Source organism: Mauremys mutica, unplaced genomic scaffold, assembly GCF_020497125.1.
Source record: "Mauremys mutica isolate MM-2020 ecotype Southern unplaced genomic scaffold, ASM2049712v1 Super-Scaffold_100054, whole genome shotgun sequence".
Lineage (NCBI taxonomy): Eukaryota > Metazoa > Chordata > Testudines > Geoemydidae > Mauremys > Mauremys mutica.
In genome coordinates, this window is record NW_025423258.1 from 91,914 (window position 1) to 111,932 (window position 20,019).

Consider the following 20,019-nt stretch of genomic DNA (forward strand, 5'->3'; position numbering starts at 1 on the left):
GGGAGGTCAGATAAAAATCACAAACTGAACTCCCCCATTCTCTTCCCCAAAACAGGAGAGAGGAGGGGATCAATTTGGATTTCAAATCCCATCCAAATTCTCAGGGGGAAGGGAGGAAGCTCCTGCCTGGTGTCTGCTAGAATCTACGGGAAGCCATGAGCTATAGTTACCCTGAGGCTATGACCCCTGCTGGCAACAATAATGAACTGAGAGACCTCTCAAGGGCTTGGTAGGGCATCCCAGATGTTTCCTTCAGGCACTTTCACACTCAGAGTTGGTTTAATGTTTCCTCACCTCTGCAGGGAGATCTCAGGGTCTGTTTTCCCTCTGAACCCTGCAGGTCTGAGACCCATGGCTCTTCCCCTTGTTCCAGCTGGGAGATCACATCAGGTTTGGAAAATGGAAACCCTGCTCAGATGAAAGAAAACAAAGGGGTTCCGTTGATTTCATAAAACTTTGTCATAAAAAACATTCTATTAATTTAACTTTAATACTTGGTGTGACCCAGTGTGCCTGGGCTAGTCCTCACTGAAAATGCCAAGACCAGGGCAGGCTGAAAAAGGGAGAGCAGAGGCTCCCCAAACTGGTGGATAACACGGAAGTTAAACACACCGACCAGTCACCAACTGTGCTTCTGATCCCCCACACTGGTTATCGAGAAACTGAAAAAAGAAATCACACGGCCCCCTTTATTGCATCCCAGTTCTCTGGCTCCTAATCAGCACCTAGGTCCAGCACAGTGAGAGGTTATTTAAAAACTCTGTTCACATAAACAAAGTGTTCTTCTGACCCCAGAGTCAGCCACATTACCAGGTCAGTATAGGTTTGGATCTTACTCAAAATACTACGATGCCAGCCAATCATTGGCATCTAAACTAAAGGTTTATAAGCAAGAAAGCATCTAAGTTAAAGGTTTAGTATAAAAGAAAGAAAGAAAGAAAAAGGGAGTTGTTAAATGGGAAAGCAGTCAGACACATTCAGAAATCTATACAGCTGGTTCTTAGCAGTATTGGTGAGTTTCTGGCTTGAAAGGCTCTCTGGTACACATCCACATTATTCAGTCCTTTGTTCAAGCCTTCAGTTTGTAGAGAAGTTGCTCCAGAGGTAGGAAGGGGGATTGAAGACAAAATGGAGATGATGCAGCTGCCCTTTATATTCCTTTTGCCAAGTGGCTTCCAATTCCTGTGTCCCAAACACAAGCTTCACAGCACATGGCATGGAAAAGCCTTGGAGTTCTCAGTACACAGTGTGATACAGCCTGGCCAGAGGGCAGCAGAAGAGGGTTAGCAGGGAGCCTTATTCCCTGCAGAGGGAAGAAAGTTTGCTATAGATGAATTAGAGCACCAGCAGTCAGTCAGGTGATAAAAACCCCTGCTTCAGACAGTGTGGGCATTGGAGCAGAGAGCAGTTTGAAGGAGTTGGAGCAGAGAACAATTTTGAAGAGAGACAAAAGGAAAGTTTGGAGGAGTGCTGCGGTGGGCTGAGAAATCCAAAAACCCTAGGTAAGGGGCACCTGGCTTGTGTAGAAGGAGGGCAAGAAGCCCCTCCACAAGCTGAAGGGCAGGAGAGGGAAGTAGCCCAGGGGAGGGAACCGCCAGTTCAAGTGGTTCACCACTAACCTCAGGGCCCCTGGTTTGGGACCTGGAGAAGAGGGCGGGCCCAGGTCCCTCCCTCTCCACTCCCCTCCTCAAGGACACTAGTGGGGTAATTAAAATACCAATTCAGAGGCAAGCAGTGGCACCCTCAACCTTCCCCAAAGAAGAGAGAGCGCGAGACCCAGCATAACAGTACCGGCAATTTGCCACAGTATTTATAATAAAATAATAATAATATAAAGTGTCTCTCAATTCCATACAGTGTCACTTAATAAACCAGTCAATTCCCAGGACCGGTTCCTCAGGTGTTTGAAGATGCCGAACACCTTGCTTGGGACGGACTAGAATACCCACATGTATGTTGGGAACACACAGACACTGTGCTAGTCTGTTCCCCTATGTTCACTCTTCTAGAAAATTATGATCAAGTTTGTTCATAGTATGTGTCAGGGCTGAATCCCCACTCTGTCACTCCGAGTGCAGAAAGTGGGGGCCCGACAGGATTCTACAAATTAATTTGTGCCAAATTTACAGCTTTTCTCTGACCTTGGCTTGGTAAATGCTGCCACCACCCAAAGGCAAAAAAACCCCAAACCCTTGGACCCAGGAAGGAGCACTTGAGAATTCTTCCCTCTGGGGCACCCTCAAGCCCTTTCACCTCCCCTCCAGGAAAGAGCTGAGAAAGAAAACAAAGGAAATTAGCTGTGGCTACCAGCTAATCAAACAACACACACAAACCTCTTAGGACACCAAAAATCCAATCCTGATCTTAAAAGAGGTCAATTTTATTAAAACTGAAAAGGAAAATAATACATCTGGAACTTAGGCCTTGTCTACACTACAGGACTATTTCGAATCTACTTAATTCGAATTTGTGGATTCGACCTTATGAAGTCGAATTTGTGTATCCATACTAAATACACTAATTCGAACTTCTGAGTCCACATTCACGGGGCCGGCGTCGACTTTCGAAGCGGTGCACTGTGGGAAGCTATCCCACAGTTCCCGCAGTCCCCGCTGCCCATTTGAATTCTGGGATTTCCCCCCAATGCATGCTGGGGGAAAAAAATGTGTCGAGGGTGGTTTAGGGTAACTGTCGTCATTGAACCGTCAATCACGCCCTCACTCCCTCCCTCCCTGAAAGCGCCTGCGGGCAATCTGTTCGTGCACTTTTCTGGTCAGTGACAGCGTGGACGCCACAGCACTGCAAGCATGGAGCCCGCTGCGATCCTCGCCGTTTTCTCCTCCTCGCACTTTATCGTCCACCTCTTCCACATTCAGCTGCTGAGAAATTGGGCTACTTTTCAATGGTTCTGCAAGCACTGGGGGACCATAGGGGCCTTTTTACCAACATGAACGTCGTATGGCCGGGCAAGGTTCCTGATGCGTGTGTTCTCAGGAACTGTGGGCTGCTCAGACGCCTGCTGGAAGGTAGTTTCTTCCCGTACCACGAAATAACTGTTGTGGATGTGCATTTGCCTATAGTGATCCTCGGTGACCCAGCCTGCCTGCTAATGCACTTGCTCATGAAGCCCTATACAGGCGCCTGGGACAGCGACAAGGAACTCTTTAAATACCAGCGAGCAGCGTGACCTGTGACTGTTCAGTTTCTTTACAGAGAAGCTGAACCTGCCCCTGTTTCTTTACCCAGTTACTGTTGACTCTCCTCTTTGGTTAAATACCCCGTTCTCCCCGTTTCCTCCACTTCCAAGACACGTGTAAAAATAAAATACATGTCACACTGTTATTGAGGAGAGGTTTCTTTATTCATGACTTTTCGTTAAAGGGTCGAAACTGGAACGCAGACTGCGGTGGGTAGGGTGTGCGCTGATGTAAAGACCGCCTCTAAACTCAAGGAATGACAGGCTCCTGCTCCTACAGCGGTCCGCATTGCCGGACTGCTTGTTTCAACGGAGCCTGCCATCCCTCCTTTTTGGGATTCTGTGTGCGGGGGGCTATGTGGCCTTGTGGCGGAGGAGGACGGATACAGATTCCTCTGCTGCGTGACTCAGCGGTCCACAACAAGGACCGCTGTATAAGATCTGTACCCGACCTCCCCCGCTAAAAAGTCACATCCCCACCGCCCACACAGAACCTGGAAACCACCTCCCATACCGACCTCGGTGCCTGCTGACTGCACTGTGTGTGTTACCCGCTGCTGATCCGGCCCCCGTGTCTGTACCCTGCGAAAGGTGCCTGTCCTATGCAATTAGCAACGCACTTCCCCACGCACCCCATTCAAACACAGTCTTCAGTGAGGAAACATGACGGAAACAGTACTTAACAGCAAAGTATTTTTATTACTTAAGTACACAGTTATGGGATGGGACTGGGATTGGGACTTGTTTGAGTCCGGAAGGGAAGGACTTATGCAAACGTAGGGTATGAGAGCTTTTGGTTACTTGAGCACTCTGCTGGGGTGCAGTGACAGTATTCACGGCCCAGGGCGGGCATCCTCCTGGTTATTTAGGGTGAGGGGGGTATGTGACTTTGTGGCGGGGGAGGGCGGTTGCAGAGATACTGCCGGGGGCTCTGTCCTGCAGCGGTCCTGCAGAACATACACAAGTCGCCGGAGCGTGTCCGTTTGCTCCCTCAGTAGTACAAGCATTGCTTGAGTCGCCTGCTTGTGTTCCTCACGCCACCTCTCCTCCCATTCGCTGTGTGAGCGCTGGTACAGAGAGACTTTCTCCCTCCACTGCCTCTGCTGGTCCGCCTCGGCTAGGTAGCAGCCCACACATTCATCGAAAATCGTGTCCCTTGTCTTTTTCTTTCGCCGCCTAATCTTCGCCAGCCTCTGCGAGGTGGATGCTGTGGAAGGTCTGGAGACAGTGGAAGCTGTGAGATGGGAAACAGTTAGTTAATTCCTTGCAATGATACTTTTTTGCGAACAATTAACTGAGTCTAGGCTGTCTCTGTGAATTTTTTGTTGAGACCCCTGTGGCTGCTGTTGCACAAATCATTTGCGCGGTGGATTCTGGGTAAATGTCGCCAGTCATTCCTTCCTCCGGGAAAGCAAGGGCAGACAATCATTTCGATCACGTTTTCCATGAAATGCCCTGGCACACGCCATAGCGTGGCAACAATGGACCCTATTTTGCCTTTTGTGTATGTCACCGTATGTGTACTGTATGCCGCTGACAGAGGCGGACCAGCAGCGCTACACAGCAGCATGCTTATGCTTTTGCATGACAGCAGCGATGGTTACCAGGCATACTGCACCGTCTACCATACCATGAACTGGTAAGAAGATGGTAATAAGATGGTCATGGTTACCTGTCCTTTTGCACTGCGCCATTTGGTGCTGTCATAAGTGCCCCTGGTCGATCAGCCAGGGGCGCAAAAGCAAAATTTGGGAATGACTCCCCAAGTCAATCCCTCCTTTTTGGGTATCTAAAAATAGAATCAGTCCTGCCTAGATTATGTGCAAGTGTACTAGAGAACCACTGTATCATACAACCAGAGACCACAGCTGCTCTCTGTCCAATCCTGCATAAATTTTGAGCTGAACGCTATTCACAGGGTGTGCTCCTGAAACAACCCCAGCTGTTCATTCCGTTCTTCCCCCAGCCTTCCTGGGTTCCAATACCATTGTCCCCCCACTTGTGTGATGAAGTAATATAGAATGCATGAATAAGACACAGGTAGTCGTTTGTGAGAAATGAGTGGAAGGAAGCCTCCAGCTGCAATGATAGTCCAGAGATGACATTAAGGGGTGTGGAGGAGGGAGCCACTCATCCCTCTGCTAGTCCAGGGGCAATTGAATCTTTTCTTTACAATGAAGGGTGGGGGCTGATGGATCCCAGCCCCCTGTTGCAATGATGAGGACGGTTACCAGCCATACTGCACCATCTACCATGAAAAATTAGCAACAGGCGGCCTTGACCGACCGGTCCCAAGCAAGTTGGTACGGTTGTCATGGTTACCAGCCCTTTTGCACTGCCCCATGTGCCAATAGGCTGATGATGAGGATGGATTTCCATCGTTTTGTACCATCAGCCATCCATAGCGTGGGGGGAGCAAGGATGTTGGTGTTGAGTGCTGCACCATCGCGTCTATCTGCAGCATTCAGTACAGATACGGTGACATGTAAAAGAGTCAACAGAGGATTGTTTTCCCTTTAACTTCTGGGGGTCGGGGGGTGCGTAAATTGCCGAGCTATGCCCCGACCCACTGCGGACACTGTGTTTGACCCTAGAAGCATTTGGAGATCAGCCAAGAATGCAAATGCTTTTCGGAGACAGCAGGAACTGTGGGATACCTTGCGTCCTCGTTCCCCCCTCCCTCCATGAGCGTCCATTTGATTCTTTGGCTTTCCGTTACGCTCGTCACGCAGCTGCGTGCTGAGTCTGTGCTATGCCGTCTGTCCGTTTATTTATTAAAAATACTTTGGACCAGGCGTAACGTAACATTTCTTCCCCTACTTAGATGCAGGAGTCTCCGAGCGAGATCACCGTGAGGACAGGCACTGAAGGAGATAGAGAGCGCATGCTGCGTGAAATCTAGCACGAACCACGGACCTATGCAGCCGTGCTCTGGGAGGCAGTGCTCCCTGAATACCGCATGAAAGCCTCGCGCGGAAAAGTGTGCTATCACGGAGCACCCAATAAGGCAGCTCTCCCCAGGAACCTCCTGCTGATGCTTATCGATTAACGGCAGGAGAGCTTCGTGGCGTTCTCCCAGGAGGATTTCTGTTCTATCACCATATATACAGAGACCTCCTTTTCACACACTTCAGATTCCTGTTATATTAAGAATAAAAGTTAACATGGTTAAAGCACTTACCGACTGCTCCTACCCCTGATTCAGGATCCGGGTTCCTGGCCGGGGAGGGTTGGTAGGGGATCTCCGTGACGGTGATGAAGAGATCCTGGCTGTCGGGGAAACCAGCGTTGTAAGCGCTATCGCCTGCCTCGTCCTCCACAAACCCTTCCTCATCTTCCCCGTCCATGAACATCGTCGAGGAACTGTCCGTCAACACTGTCCCATCATCAGAGTCCATGGTCACTGGTGGGGCAGTGGTGGCAGGCTCCGTAGCGTCCGTTGGCCGCTTTGATTTTTTGGTAGCCTTGTCTGGGGTCCTTGATTTTCACGCGGCGCTGCGTTGCATGACGGCTGTATCCTCTGTCTGTATCATGGCTTTGGAGACCTTCTCGTAGGTCTTTGCATTCCGTTCGTTGGAGCGCAGCTCCGAAAGCACAGACTCCTCGCCCCACACACCGATCAGATCCAAGAGTTCCCGGTCAGTCTATGCCGGGTCCCTCTTTCTATTCAGAGATTACATGAACTCCTCTGCTGGAGAGCTCTGCATTGCTGCCGGTGCTGCGGAGCTCGCCCCGATGTGCAACCAGAACGTCAGATTCAAACCGCCCAGACAGGAAAATGAATTCAAATTTTCGCGGGTCATTTCCTGTGTGGCTGGGCAGAGAATCCAAGCTCGGGCTGCTGTCCAGAGCGTCAACAGAGTGGTGCAGTGTGGGATAGCTCCCAGAGCTACTAAGTTCGATTTCCATCCACACCTAGCCTAATTCGAACTAGCCATGTCGAATTTAGCGTTACTCCACCTGCCGGGGTGGAGTACCAAATTCGAACTAAAGAGCCCTCTAGTTCGAATTAAATGGCTTCCTGGTGTGGACGGTTGAGCGGTTAGTTCGAATTAACGCTGCTAAATTCGAATTAAAGTCCTAGTGTAGACCAGGCCTTAGGCTTTTGCTAGATCTTAAAAGAAAATTTTTGTAAGCACCCAAAATAGCTTTCTTGGGGGTTCAGCTTAAAGCTTACAAGCAAACACACACATCTGGGAGAGCACAAAGGAGATCCAAAAGCCAAAATAAAAAATAAACCTGATTGTGTCTGTCTAAACATTCCCTAGCCAAATCATTTCTTCTAGGTATGGAAGATGAATTTTCATGGCTGCTTCAAGCCATACACAGCATTGCTACTCCGTGTCACCTTCTCCGGAAGTTACTTTCCCATTTAAAAAAGTTCTAGCCTTTTCATTGGCTCTTTTGGTCAGGTGCCCATACTTTTTTTTTTTTTTTAAACCCTGTTGGCTTGTTAACCCTTTAGAAGTAAAGCAAGCAGAGAACTCGCATCAACAGGGATTTTACAGCCAACTGGCTGGCTAGGTGTTTATAAAAGGGAGATCCCTCCCCTCCCCTTCATTTATCACTGTAGGGCTTGTGAGGTACCATTTGAAAAGACATAATCTACTGAATATCCTCCTGTTAAACTGTGTAGCAACATTGTATGGAAAGTGATGAGATTTTATGGTATGATATTACTGAAAAAGCTGCAACCCTAACCCTAAGTTCCTCAGAGACAGCAAGGCAAACAGCTGGTCAAATAGCCATTCTCCACCAGGGGGAAGGTGTGAAGAAGACATTTACATTCCATCACAGGGACACTTGAAGCTCTTATCTATGACGGGCTGTCACCATGACTCAGCTGAGAACTGAAGTGGTTTCTAGTACAAAGGACTGAATTATAAAAAGAGGTGAGGAAAATGCATGAGTCTCTCTCCCCCCTTTCCCTCTGCTCATGACAACTCCTGAAGAACTGAATGTGAGTGGCAGGGGGAGGTTAGGGGGAGTCCTGGCTGAAAGGAAAACCAGCCTGTCTCAGCAGATGGTGAGAGAAACATTTGTTGTAAATCCCTTTTAGCTTGTTAGGTTAAACATTAGTTTGTGTTTTATCTTTGCATTTCTTTCGTAAACAATTCTGACTTTTATGCCTCATTACTTGTAGTCACTTCAAATCTTTTTTTTCAGTAGTTAATAATTTTGTTTCCTTTTTTTATCTAACCAGTGTGTTTGGATTAAAGTGTGTTGGAAACTCCATTTGGAATAACAAGGCTGGTGCATGTCATTTTCCACTGATGAAACAACAGATTTCATATGAGCTCCCATTGTTCAGGAGTGTGCTGGACAGTGCAAGATGCACATTTCTGGGGGAAGTCTGGGAGCAGAGAATTTTCTGGGGTTCTCCTGTGGGGTACAGTAATTTGTGAGTCACTGACTAGCAGCACTCAATACTGTGTAAGTGGGAGCAAGTTACATGCTGGAGACTGCATGTGAACTGCCCAGGGGTGGCTGCTCTCACAGTAGAGCAGTGTAAAAGGCACCCCAGCCTGGGGAATTGAGGGGACACAGCTGTTAACAGTCCAGATTGCACAGACACTCAATTTCAAAGAGTCTCCTAAAACACACAGAAAGTAAATCCACACCCCAGAAATCGAAGTCTCCCTGGCACTGCTTCTTGCTGACAGATGGGTCCAGAGACAAAGACAGAGTCCTGGGAAAGCTGGAAACATAAGCGTGGGGCTCAGTGGAGAACGGGAACAGGAAGGGCAGGGATATTATTGAATGCAGGATCTCAGCAGTGCTAGATGTCAGGATAACACATATTGCAGCCCATTGGCAAACATAATCCCAAATATACATAGAAAATGATGGGGTCTAAATTAGTTATTTCCATTGATTTATACAAGGGCAATAAGATATTCTCTGTATTACTGTCTATCCCTTTTTAAATAATTCCTAACATCCTGTTTGCTTTTTTGACTTCTGCTGCACACTGCTGGATGTCTTCAGAGAACTATCCACAATGACAAAAAGATCTTTTTCCTGATTAGCCTAATTTTGCTCCCATCATATTGTATGTATAGTTGGGGTTATTTTTTCCAATCTGCATCACTTGACATTTATACACATTTGCCATTTTGTTGCCCAGACACTTAGTTTTGTGAGATCTTTTTGACGTTCTTCACAGTTTGCTTTGGTCTTAACTATCTTGAGCAGTTTACTATTGTGACATTATTGATATAATCTGGGACCATATAGAACATGGTTGCAACCAAGGTCCTGTAGTGGCACCAAATCTTATGTAAAGGGGGTCATATAAGGTGTCCAAGACCAGGTTATGGGTTGCTGGTTATAATTATGGTGTCTGTATGTATGTATCATTTTGTAGTTGAAGTTATGAGTATTGGCTCTATCCTGTCTGTATTTCCAACTTATGCTGTGCTTCTGGAAGACATCCCAGACAAGCTGGTGTTAGCTCTGCCTAGCATGCTTGATGGCCCATTAAGGACCATCAGCTATTCAACTGACCCATTGAGAGAAGGCCGATACGCCTTGTAACTCAGCAAAGTATGCAGGGACTTGCCCATGTGACTCCAGACTCCATTTTGCTGTCATTTTCCACAGTAAGAACAAAGAAGTGTTCTTACACCTGGAAAAGCCTATTAAAGGGTGATGCCTCATCTCCATCTTGTTTTCAATCCTGCTTCTTACCTCTGGAGGAACTTTGCTACAAACTGAAGCTTTGAACAAAGGACTGACCGACCCATCCCAGAGGAGGATGTACTCCAGAGACTTGATTTGAACCTGCAGTTTATTCCATCACTGCTACAAGCCTGAACTAAGAACTTTGCCATTACTGCATGTAATTGATTCTATTTAACCAATTCTAGCTCTCATCTCTATCTTTTTCCTTTTATGAATAAACCTTTAGATTCTAAAGGATTGGCAACAGCATGATTTGTGGGTGAGATCTGATGTGTATATTGACCTGGGTCTGGGGCTTGATTCTTTGGGACCGAGAGAACCTTTTTCTTTTATTGGGGTGTTGGTTTTCATAACCATTCATCCCCAGGATGAGTGCACTGGTGGTGATACTGGAAGACTGGAGTGTCTAAGGAAATTGCTTGTGTGATTTGTGGTTAACCAGTGGGGTGAAACCAAAGTCCTCTTTGTCTGGATGGTTTGGTTTGCCTTAGAGGTGGAAAAATCCCAGCCTTGGACTGTAACCACCCTGTTTTAAGCAATTTGTCACTCTCAGTTGGGTCCCACCAGAACCGCATCGTCACAAGTATCATCTGCAAACTTTGCCACCTCACTGTTTACCCCTTTCTCCAGATCATTTATGAATACGTTGAATAGGATTGGTCCTAGGACTGACCTTTGGGGAACACCACTAGTTACTCCTCTCCATTCTGAAAATTTACCATTTATTCCTACCCTTTGTTCCCTGTCTTTTAACCAGTTCTCAATCCATGAAAAGATCTTCCCTCTTATCCCGTGATAACATAATTTATGTAACAGTCTTTGGTGAGGGACCTTGTCAAAGGCTTTCTGGAAATCTAAGTACACTATGTCCACTGGATCCCCCTTTGTCCACATGTTTGTTGACACCTTCAAAGAACTCTAATAGATTAGTAAGACATGATTTCCCTTTACAGAAACCATATTGACTTTTGCTCAACAATTTTTGTTCTTCTATGTGCCTGACAGTTTTATTCCTTTACTATTGTTTCAACTAATTTGCCTGGTACAGACGTTAGACTTACCCGTCTGCAACTGCCAGGATCGCCTCTAGAGCCCTTTTAAAATATTGGCGTTACATTAGCAATCTTCCAGTCACTGGGTACAGAAGCCGATTTAAAGGACAGGTTACAAACCATAGCTAATAGTTCCCCAATTTCACATTTGAGTTTCTTCAGAACTCTTGGTAAATACGATCTGGTTCTGGTGACTTGTTACAGTTAAGTTTATCAAGTAGTTCCAAAACCTGCTCTAGTGACACTTCAATCTGTGGCAGTTCCTCAGATTTGTCACCCACAAAAGGTTTGGGAATCTCACCAACAACCTGAGCCATGAAGAATGAAGCAAAGAATCCATTTAGTTTCTCCGCAATGACTTTATCGTCTTTAAGGGCTCCTTTCGTATCTCAATCGTCCAGTGGCCCCACTGGTTGTTTAGCAGGCTTCGTGCTTTTGTTACGAGTTTTTGGCTAGCCCCTTGTTCAAACTCCTCTTTGGCTTTTCTTATTACATTTTTACACTTAATTTGGTAGCGTTTATGCTCCTTTCTATGTACCTCACTAGGATTTGACTTCCACTTTTTAAAAGATGCCTTTTTATCTCTCACTGCTTCTTTTACATGGTCATTAAGCCATGGTGACTCTTTTTTAGTTCTTTTGCTGTGTTTTTTAATTTGGGGTATATATTTAAGTTGGGCCTCTAATATTGTGTTTTTGAAAAGTGTCCATGCAGCTTGCAGGGATTTCACTCTAGTCACTGTACCTTTTAATTTCTGTTTAACTAACCCCCTCATTTTTGCATAGTTCCCCTTCCTGAAATTAAATGCCAGTGTTGAGCTGTTCTTCCCACCACAGGAATGTTATATGTTGTTATATTATGGTCACTATTTCCAAGCGGTCCTGTTATAGTTAGCCCTTGGACTAGATCCTGTGCTCCACTCAAGACTAAATCGAGAGTTGCTTCTCCCATTGCGGGTTCTTGTACCAGCTGCTCCAAGAAACAGTCATTTAAAGTATCCAGAAATTTTGTCTCTGCATTTTGTCCTGAGGTGACGTACCCAGTCAATATGGGGATAATTGAAATCTCCCACTATTATGGAGTTCTTTATTTTGATAGCCTCTCTAATCTCCCTTCGCATTTCATCCTCACTATCACTGTCTTTGACAGGTGGTCGATAACAGATCCCTATTGTTATATTCTTATTAGAGCATGGAATTACTATCCAGAGAGATTCTATGGAACATGTGGTTTCATTTACGGTTTTTACTTCATTTTCCTTAACATACAGTGCCACTCCCCTCCCCATCCCCCGAGTATGGGGGGATCCAGTGGACATAGTGTACTTAGATTTCCAGAAAGCCTTGACAAGGTCCCTCACCAAAGGCTCTTACGTAAATTAAGCTGTCATGGGATCAAAGGGAAGGTCCTTTCATGGATTGAGAACTGGTTAAAGGACAGGGAACAAAGGGTAGGAATTAATGGTAAATTCTCAGAATGGAGAGGGGTAACTAGTGGTGTTCCCCAAGGGTCAGTCCTCGGACCAATCCTATTCAATTTATTCATAAATGATCTGGAGAAAGGGGTAAACAGTGAGGTGGCAAAGTTTGCAGATGATACTAAACTGCTCAAGATAGTTAAGACCAAAGCAGATTGTGAAGAACTTCAAAAAGATCTCACAAAACTAAGTGATTGGGCAACAAAATGGCAAATGAAATTTAATGTGGATAAATGTAAAGTAATGCACATTGGAAAAAATAACCCCAACTATACATAAATATGATGGGGGCTAATTTAGCTACAACGAGTCAGGAAAAAGATCTTGGAGTCATTGTGGATAGTTCTCTGAAGATGTCCACGCAGTGTGCAGAGGCGGTCAAAAAAACAAACAGGATGTTAGGAATCATTAAAAAGGGGATAGAGAATAAGACTGAATATAGTATTGCCCTTATATAAATCCATGGTACACCCACATCTCCAATACTGTGTACAGATGTGGTCTCCTCACCTCAAAAAAGATATTCTAGCACTAGAAAAGGTTCAGAAAAGGGCAACTAAAATGATTAGGGGTTTGGAGAGGGTCCCATACGAGGAAAGATTAAAGAAGCTAGGACTCTTCAGCTTGGAAAAGAGAAGACTAAGGGGGGATATGATGGAGGTATATAAAATCATGAGTGATGTTGAGAAAGTGGATAAGGAAAAGTTATTTACTTATTCCTATAATACAAGAACTAGGGGTCACCATATGAAATTAATAGGCAGCAGGTTTAAAACAAATAAAAGAAAGTTCTTCACGCAGCGCACAGCCAACTTGTGGAACTCCTTACCTGAGGAGGTTGTGAAGGCTAGGACTATAACAATGTTTAAAAGGGAACTGGATAAATTCATGGTGGCTAAGTCCATAAATGGGTATTAGCCAGGATGGGTAAGAATGGTGTCCCTAGCCTCTGTCTGTCAGAGGATGGAGATGGATGGCAGGAGAGAGATCACTTGATCATTGCCTGTTAGGTTCACTCCCTCTGGGGCACCTGGCATTGGCCACTGTCGGTAGAGAGACACTGGGCTGGATGGACCTTTGGTCTGACCCGGTACGGCCTTTCTTATGTTCTTATGACCTGCTCTGTCCTTCCGATATATTTTGTACCCTGGAATGATTGTGTCCCATTGATTGTCCTCACTCCACCAGGTTTCTGTGATGCCTATTATGTCAATATCCTCCTTTAACACGAGGCACTCTAGTTCACCCATCTCATTATTTAGACTTCTAGCATTTGTGTACAAGCACTTTAAAAACATGTCACTGTTTATTTGTCTGCCCTTTTCTGATGTCAGATTCTTGTGTGTGTGAATGATCTGGCCCCTACTTTATCCTCTTCCAGCCTCTCTGCCTGACTAGAACTAGAAAATCTCTATCACTAGTCTCTCCTCTAAGACAAGTCTCTGTCCGATCCATGAGCTCCTCTGCAGCCATTGGCTTTCTCCCATCTCTTAGTTTAAAAACTGCTCTGCAACCTTTTTAATGTTAAGTGCCAGCAGTCTGGTTCCACTTTGGGTTAGGTGGAGCCCATCCTTCCTGTATAGGCCCCCCATCCCCAAAGTTTCCCCACTTCCTAATCAATCTAAACACCTCCTCTCTACACCATCATCTCATCCACCTATTGAGACTCTGAAGCTCTGCCTGCCTACCTGGCCCTGTGCATGGAACTGGAAGCTTTTCTCCTTCCCTGGGCCTTTCATCCTCCTCAACAGCGCAGTGGCTGTCTGACCGGAGGTGGGAGAAATCTACAAGTGTCCCAGAAAACCTCATCAACATACTTCTCTGCTTCCCTTAGCGTCTCCAGTTCCACCACCCTGGCCTCCAAAGCCTCCACGCGGTCTCTGAGGGCCAGGAGCTCCTTGCACCGAATGCACACGTAAGCCACCCGCCCACAGGGCAGGTAATCATACATGCTACATTGAGTGCAGTAAACAGGATAGCCCCCACTCTGCTGCTGGGCTTCTGCCTGCATTCTCTCTTACAGCTACCTAGGTTAACAACAGGGGTTTTGTTTCAATCAAGAAGTTTGTATTATTGCTTACGTGTTTTAAAGAATGGCAAGAGTACCTCACCCCCTTCCCACTCCCCTTCCAAACTCCCTCACGAAACTCCCCATTAGCAGCCCTGTTTGAAAAGCTCCCTGGTCACTTGCTCACTGCTTTACAAAGCACTCCCCTATCACATACCCCCCTGCCCCTGCTTGAGCCACTCAGGGTAGGGGGCTGGGAGCACCCCCAGTACCCCAGCCCACCCTCCCAGCCCCCAGACCTGACTCCTGCATCCCCTCCCACATAACGAGCCCTCACACCCCATGCTCTGACTCCTGCACCCCCCCCACATCCTCACCTGCACCCTGAGCACCAAATGGGAGCTCCTGCACACCCCCCTCTACATTGCCATCTGCACCCCTCACACCACATGGGAGCTGCCCCAGGTAAGCACTTCACACCCTAACCTCCTGCCCCAACCCTGAGCCCCCTCCTGCATCCTAAAACCTGGGCAGATCCTGCACCCCAATCTCCAGCTGCTCCTGCATCCTAACTCCCTCCCAGACCCTGCACCCCCAGCCCTGACTGCTGCACCCTGAACACCCTGCCCTCCCTGACCCCCAGCCCTTACTCCTTCACCCCTCTCAAACACACCCCAGTTCCCTGCCCTCCCTGATTCCTGCAACCACCCATAACCACTTATCCCCCACTCTCTGCCACACCACACACGCCCCCAGCCCTGACTCCTGCCCCCCTCCCACACAGCCTCCTGCCCCCCCACATCCCCACCTGCATTGCTCGCATGAAACAGGAGCTGCTCAGGTAAGTGCTCCACACCCCAACCCCCTGCCCCAACCCTCAGCCCCCTCCCACACCCTAACTCCTGGCCAGACCCTGCACTCCAACAGCTTTAATTTTTAATAAAGGGCTCTTATCCAAAGTGCTTTAAAATAGTTAGCTAAGGGTACAAACAATATATGAATCATAGAATCTCAGGGTTGGAAGGGACCTCAGGAGGTCATCTAGTCCAACCCCGAAAGATCATTAAGTGGTGCACCAAGACTCTCAGCGATTTTCAAGTGGTCTGTGGGAAAATTGGTTAGACGACAAAAACAATCAAGGTACCTCACTTTATTTTCATTTACTTCCTATTACTTATAGGAGAAGGAAGGAAGGAAAAAAAAGAATGAAAAATGGGGGTGTGAGGGAAATGAGAGAAGGTTCTTTTTGTTGCCTATGTCCCAAGGAGGGACCCCTAAAATGGAGCTGAGCACAGGGTCCCACTAACGCTAAATCCGCCACTGAGCTTCCTTCTCTGGATACCCCCAGCCAGCATCCAAGGACGCACGGACTGTCTGTGTGATAAGTGACCCTGGGCCAGCAGCTCTGACTCCAGCAGCCTGCTCGTTACACCCCAAGCATTATTGTGGTCTGGGTGGAGAAGGCTCAGGGTTTGAGAGGTCAGGGGTAGGAAGCTTCTGCTGATTATGCCGCACCTAACCCTCAGTTTTACTTGAGCAAACAGGAGATATTTGACACTGTGCAATACGGCTCCTGTGCTCTGTTCCCAAAGCGTTCTGCAGCAGGGGAGGCAGTGTGTGTGTGTGTCACTGGCATATCAGGGTGATGCTGCAACAGGGCAGAGTAGAGGTGGCATTGTGGGGCTGGCATGAACCATCTTTCTTCTTTTCCCCTTCCAAGAACCGAGGGGACAGGAACCCTTACCCAGCGAGGTCACATTATCATAGTTCTCCTGCATGACATCTCTGTAGAGGGCTTTCTGGGTGGGGTCCAGGAGAGCCCCCTCTTCCCTGGTGAAATACACAGCCACCTCCTCGAAGGTCACCGGCCCCTGAAAGAGCAAGAGTCCAACACTCAGGGCTTGGCTACACTTGAAAGTTGCAGCACTGGTGGAGGCTTTCCAGTGCTGCAATTAGTAACTGTCCACACCTGCAAGGCACATCCAGCGCTGCAACTCCCTGGCTGCAGCGCTGGCTGTACACCTGGTCTGGTTGGGGTATAACGAGTGCAGCGCTGGTGATCCAGCGCTGCTCGTCAAGTGTGGCCACACACCAGCGCTTTAATTGGCCTCCAAGGGTATTAGGAGATATCCCAGAATGCTTAACTAAATTACTCTCTTTGTTTTGTTATGCAGCCTCTCTTTGTTTTGTTGTGAGCTCGGAGCTCCCGAGCTGCTTATCTAAACAAACACAGGTCCTGTTTGCTGTGATCAATCAATAAGTGACTGTGAACAATCAAAGTAGGTATCCCTCTGCCTGCCTCATTCACAGGGGTTGAGTGTTTGTTTGATGAGAGAAACGGGGGGGGGGGGGGAGAAAGGGAGTCCGTACTGCTTATCTGGTCTGCAGGCTGTTTGCAATTAAGAGTGAGGAATAGAGAACATTTTCTGATTTTCAAGGCAGGAAGCTAACACACAGTGTCGGCTCCAAAAATCCACTCTCTCTCTCTCCCCGCCCACCCCCCCGCTCCCTGTCACTCCACCCCACCCCCCTCTTTTGAAAAGCATGTTGCTGCCACTTGAATGCTGGGATAGCTGCCCATAATGCATCACTCCCAACAGTGCTGCAAATGTGGCCACACACCAGCGCTGGTAGCTGTGAGTGTGGCCACACACTAGCACTGTTCCTACACAGCTGGATGACCAGCGCTGTAACTCCCAGCGCTGCAACTTTCAAGTGTAGCCAAGCCCTCAGTATCTGCTGCCCCACTCACAGCCCCCCTATACATGGGGGACAGGAACCAAACAGAAACTCTGGGTGGATTGCAGTCAGACTCCCACTCCCACCCTGCTCAGAGCATCCAGGAAACACCAGGGGGAGGGGACGAAGCGAGAGCCCCTCCTCTCTCCCAGCAGACCCATCACACACCGACTGATACAGGAGATGGGGCCCCTAGCAGGGTCCAGGGACAGCTCCCTGGTAGGAAGCCCAACACCCTCCCCATTCTGAAGAGCTGGATGTGAAGGGAGGGGAATCTCCCCTAAGCCTCACTGGTGGGTGCCCCCTTCATATCTCACAGCAGCCGCTGGTTAGTCAGGCCGGGCTCCAGCACTATGAGTCTGGTCAGTTTTCCCAGCCCCATGCAGCGGGGTTATTTTCTGCTCCACAAACTAGAGCATTTCCACCGTCGAACCTCCTGGGTCTGTTCCTAGAATCTAGGCCACTTATTAAATAACTCCCAGCAGGGTTAGCACACCCCTGTCCTCCTCCCTTTCTCCACCCTGTGCATTTCCTGCAAACCAGACTGCAACCTCCAAACCAGCCTGTGCAAACCTTCCCATCTCCCACGTATTTGCTGTCCCTCTCCCGCCCTGGAGGAACCCACCAGCAACCCCCTGATTATACCTACCTGAACTGGCTCCTCTGCAGCCATTTCTCTCCCCTGTCCAACGAGAGGACGGGATGAACTGGAGCGAAACATGGACGTTATTCTGCAGCCTGGCAGGGCGAGAAGGGCAGTTGTGAAGGTTTCAGAACAGGCTTCAATTCATTTCACAGCATGATTCCCCCAGGCGCTTTCCCTGCAGACAGGCACCCTAGAGTCTGCCATGCTGAGAAAGGCTTGATCTCTTTATACGGTGTAGAACTGGCCTCTCCTGCCAGGCTAAGAGCACAGAGACATTTTTAATCTCCCTTCTCCCTCCCCTCACCCCCTAACAAAGTCTCTGAACACAAGGCTAGAAAAAAGCAGAACCAAAAGGAGTCACTGTGGGGGATTCCCTCGGACACTGACCCCACAGCAGCCACACCCCAGCAGGGGGAATGTGGAGTCAGGAACTGGATTTTCCTTGGTCTGATTCTCATCTTTTCCACAGGAAAGTGACTCTATCCAGGGTGCAGCAATACATCTGTCTGGGCAGATTGGAGAGAGATTTCCAGATCTCTAATCTCTTCTCTCCCACGGCCCCTTTCAGTCTCTCTTTCTCCTTCTATCTCCTTTTCCCTGTCCCCTCTCCCTGCCCGTCTGGTTGGAAAATCCCATACCTGGATAGTTTGCTCCCCCATGGCTGGATTTGCTCCTGCAATTGTGAATTGGACAAGAAATGGGGGGGAGGTCTGTTTGTGTAGAGTCATTTTAAGGCCAGACCCCAGCATTTTCCTTTCGTTTCTTTCAGTTACTTGGAATGTCTGGCTCAGAATTTAGTATTAACAGGGCCCAGGGCCGCCCTAGGGGGCTAGGACCAGCTGGAGAAAGTCATCCCCTGGGCCAGGCAGAGAAGCAGCTTTAATTCAGGTCACATCCCAGCACAGAAACTCGGGGGAGCAGCAGCTGCTAACCCTGGTCTCCAAGATCACAATGGAGGCTGCAGCCTCTCACCCAGGAAGCTGAACCCCAATATCCGGAGCAGAGAGGGACAGAGCGTTTGAGCAGCTTCCCTCCTTTAGCCCTCTGGGGAGAGCAGCTAATGAGAGCCCCTCCTCACAGGGAGAATTGCTGATCTCATTTGCCCCACTGTCCATCCGGAATCACTCCTTGTCTTTCCATACAGTGACTCTGGATTAACATTGGTCTCAATGAAACCAGATTTCAGAAAGAATGAGTCCAGAACACTGTGGAAGAGACCATTGTGTGGCAGTGCTGACCCCCTTCCCACCTCCCTCACCCCCCAGGTCGAGAACAAGGACTGGGGGGCACACATTTTCCAAACGGAACCAAAAGTTCCTGCAGTTTTCAAAAGAGGAGAAAAGCAAAATCTGTGATTTTACACGAACAGTGACTGATAAGTGGATAGAAAGTTATCACCAGGGCCGGCTCCAGACCCCAAGCAGGCGCATGGGGCGGCATTTTGCCGGCAGGGCGGCATTTGGCTCCGGCGGACCTTCCGCAGTCATGCCTGCGGGAGGTCCACCGGAGCCCCGGGACGAGCAGACCTGCCGCAGGCATGACTGCGGAGGGTCCCCTTTTCCCGCGGCTCCGCTTGAGCTCCCGCAGGCATGACTGCGGCGGGTGCGCTGGTCCCACGGCTCGGACGGAGCTCCCGCACCGGAGCCGCGGGACCAGCGCACCCGCCGCAGACACTTCTGCCCCGGCCGCGGAACCGGGGAAGGGCGGCGCAGCGGCTGCCCTGCTTGGGGCGGCGTAATTTCTAGAGCCGCCCCTGGTTATCACAGTGACAGGGCCTGTGACTGGGGAATGCCCGGCAGTGCTTGGAGCCAGGACTCTGACACGAGTTGATCAGAGAGAAGGATCATGGTTAGTAGAAGTTGCCAGAGCCAGGGGCCCACCAGCTATTCCCTGGGACGCAGCCCCCAGAGTCCCCAGCCAGGGACCCCAGATACCCCTCAAAGCCCCACCGGCCAGGGAAGCCCCACCAGACCATGACTGTCAGGTTGGGAATCCCAAAGGGTTCCCCCCACCAAGAGCCCCCAGAAGCCAGGGACCCGCCCACTGGGAACTCAGTCCCTCACTGCCTGCCTAGGACTCCCCCCCAGCAGGATCTGCCCTGCCATTTGTCTGGGACCCCCTCCTCCACCCAGCAGGACCCCCTGATGCTTTTTAGTGGGACCCCTCACTCTGCTTCCCTGGCATCCCGACCTAGTGCCAGGGATCCCCTCCCCCAGC

General features: G+C 48.7%; 1 long non-coding RNA gene across 1 annotated transcript; it reads right to left on the reverse strand.

Moving 5' to 3' along the window:
- Positions 1-351: 351 nt before the first annotated feature.
- Positions 352-17,869, reverse strand: LOC123358431. Its single transcript, XR_006575724.1, has 3 exons — positions 17,806-17,869; positions 16,162-16,288; positions 352-408 (listed from the first exon to the last, which is right to left on the reverse strand). It is a non-coding gene; the product is annotated as an uncharacterized LOC123358431 (long non-coding RNA).
- Between the last annotated feature and the right edge of the window lie 2,150 nt (positions 17,870-20,019).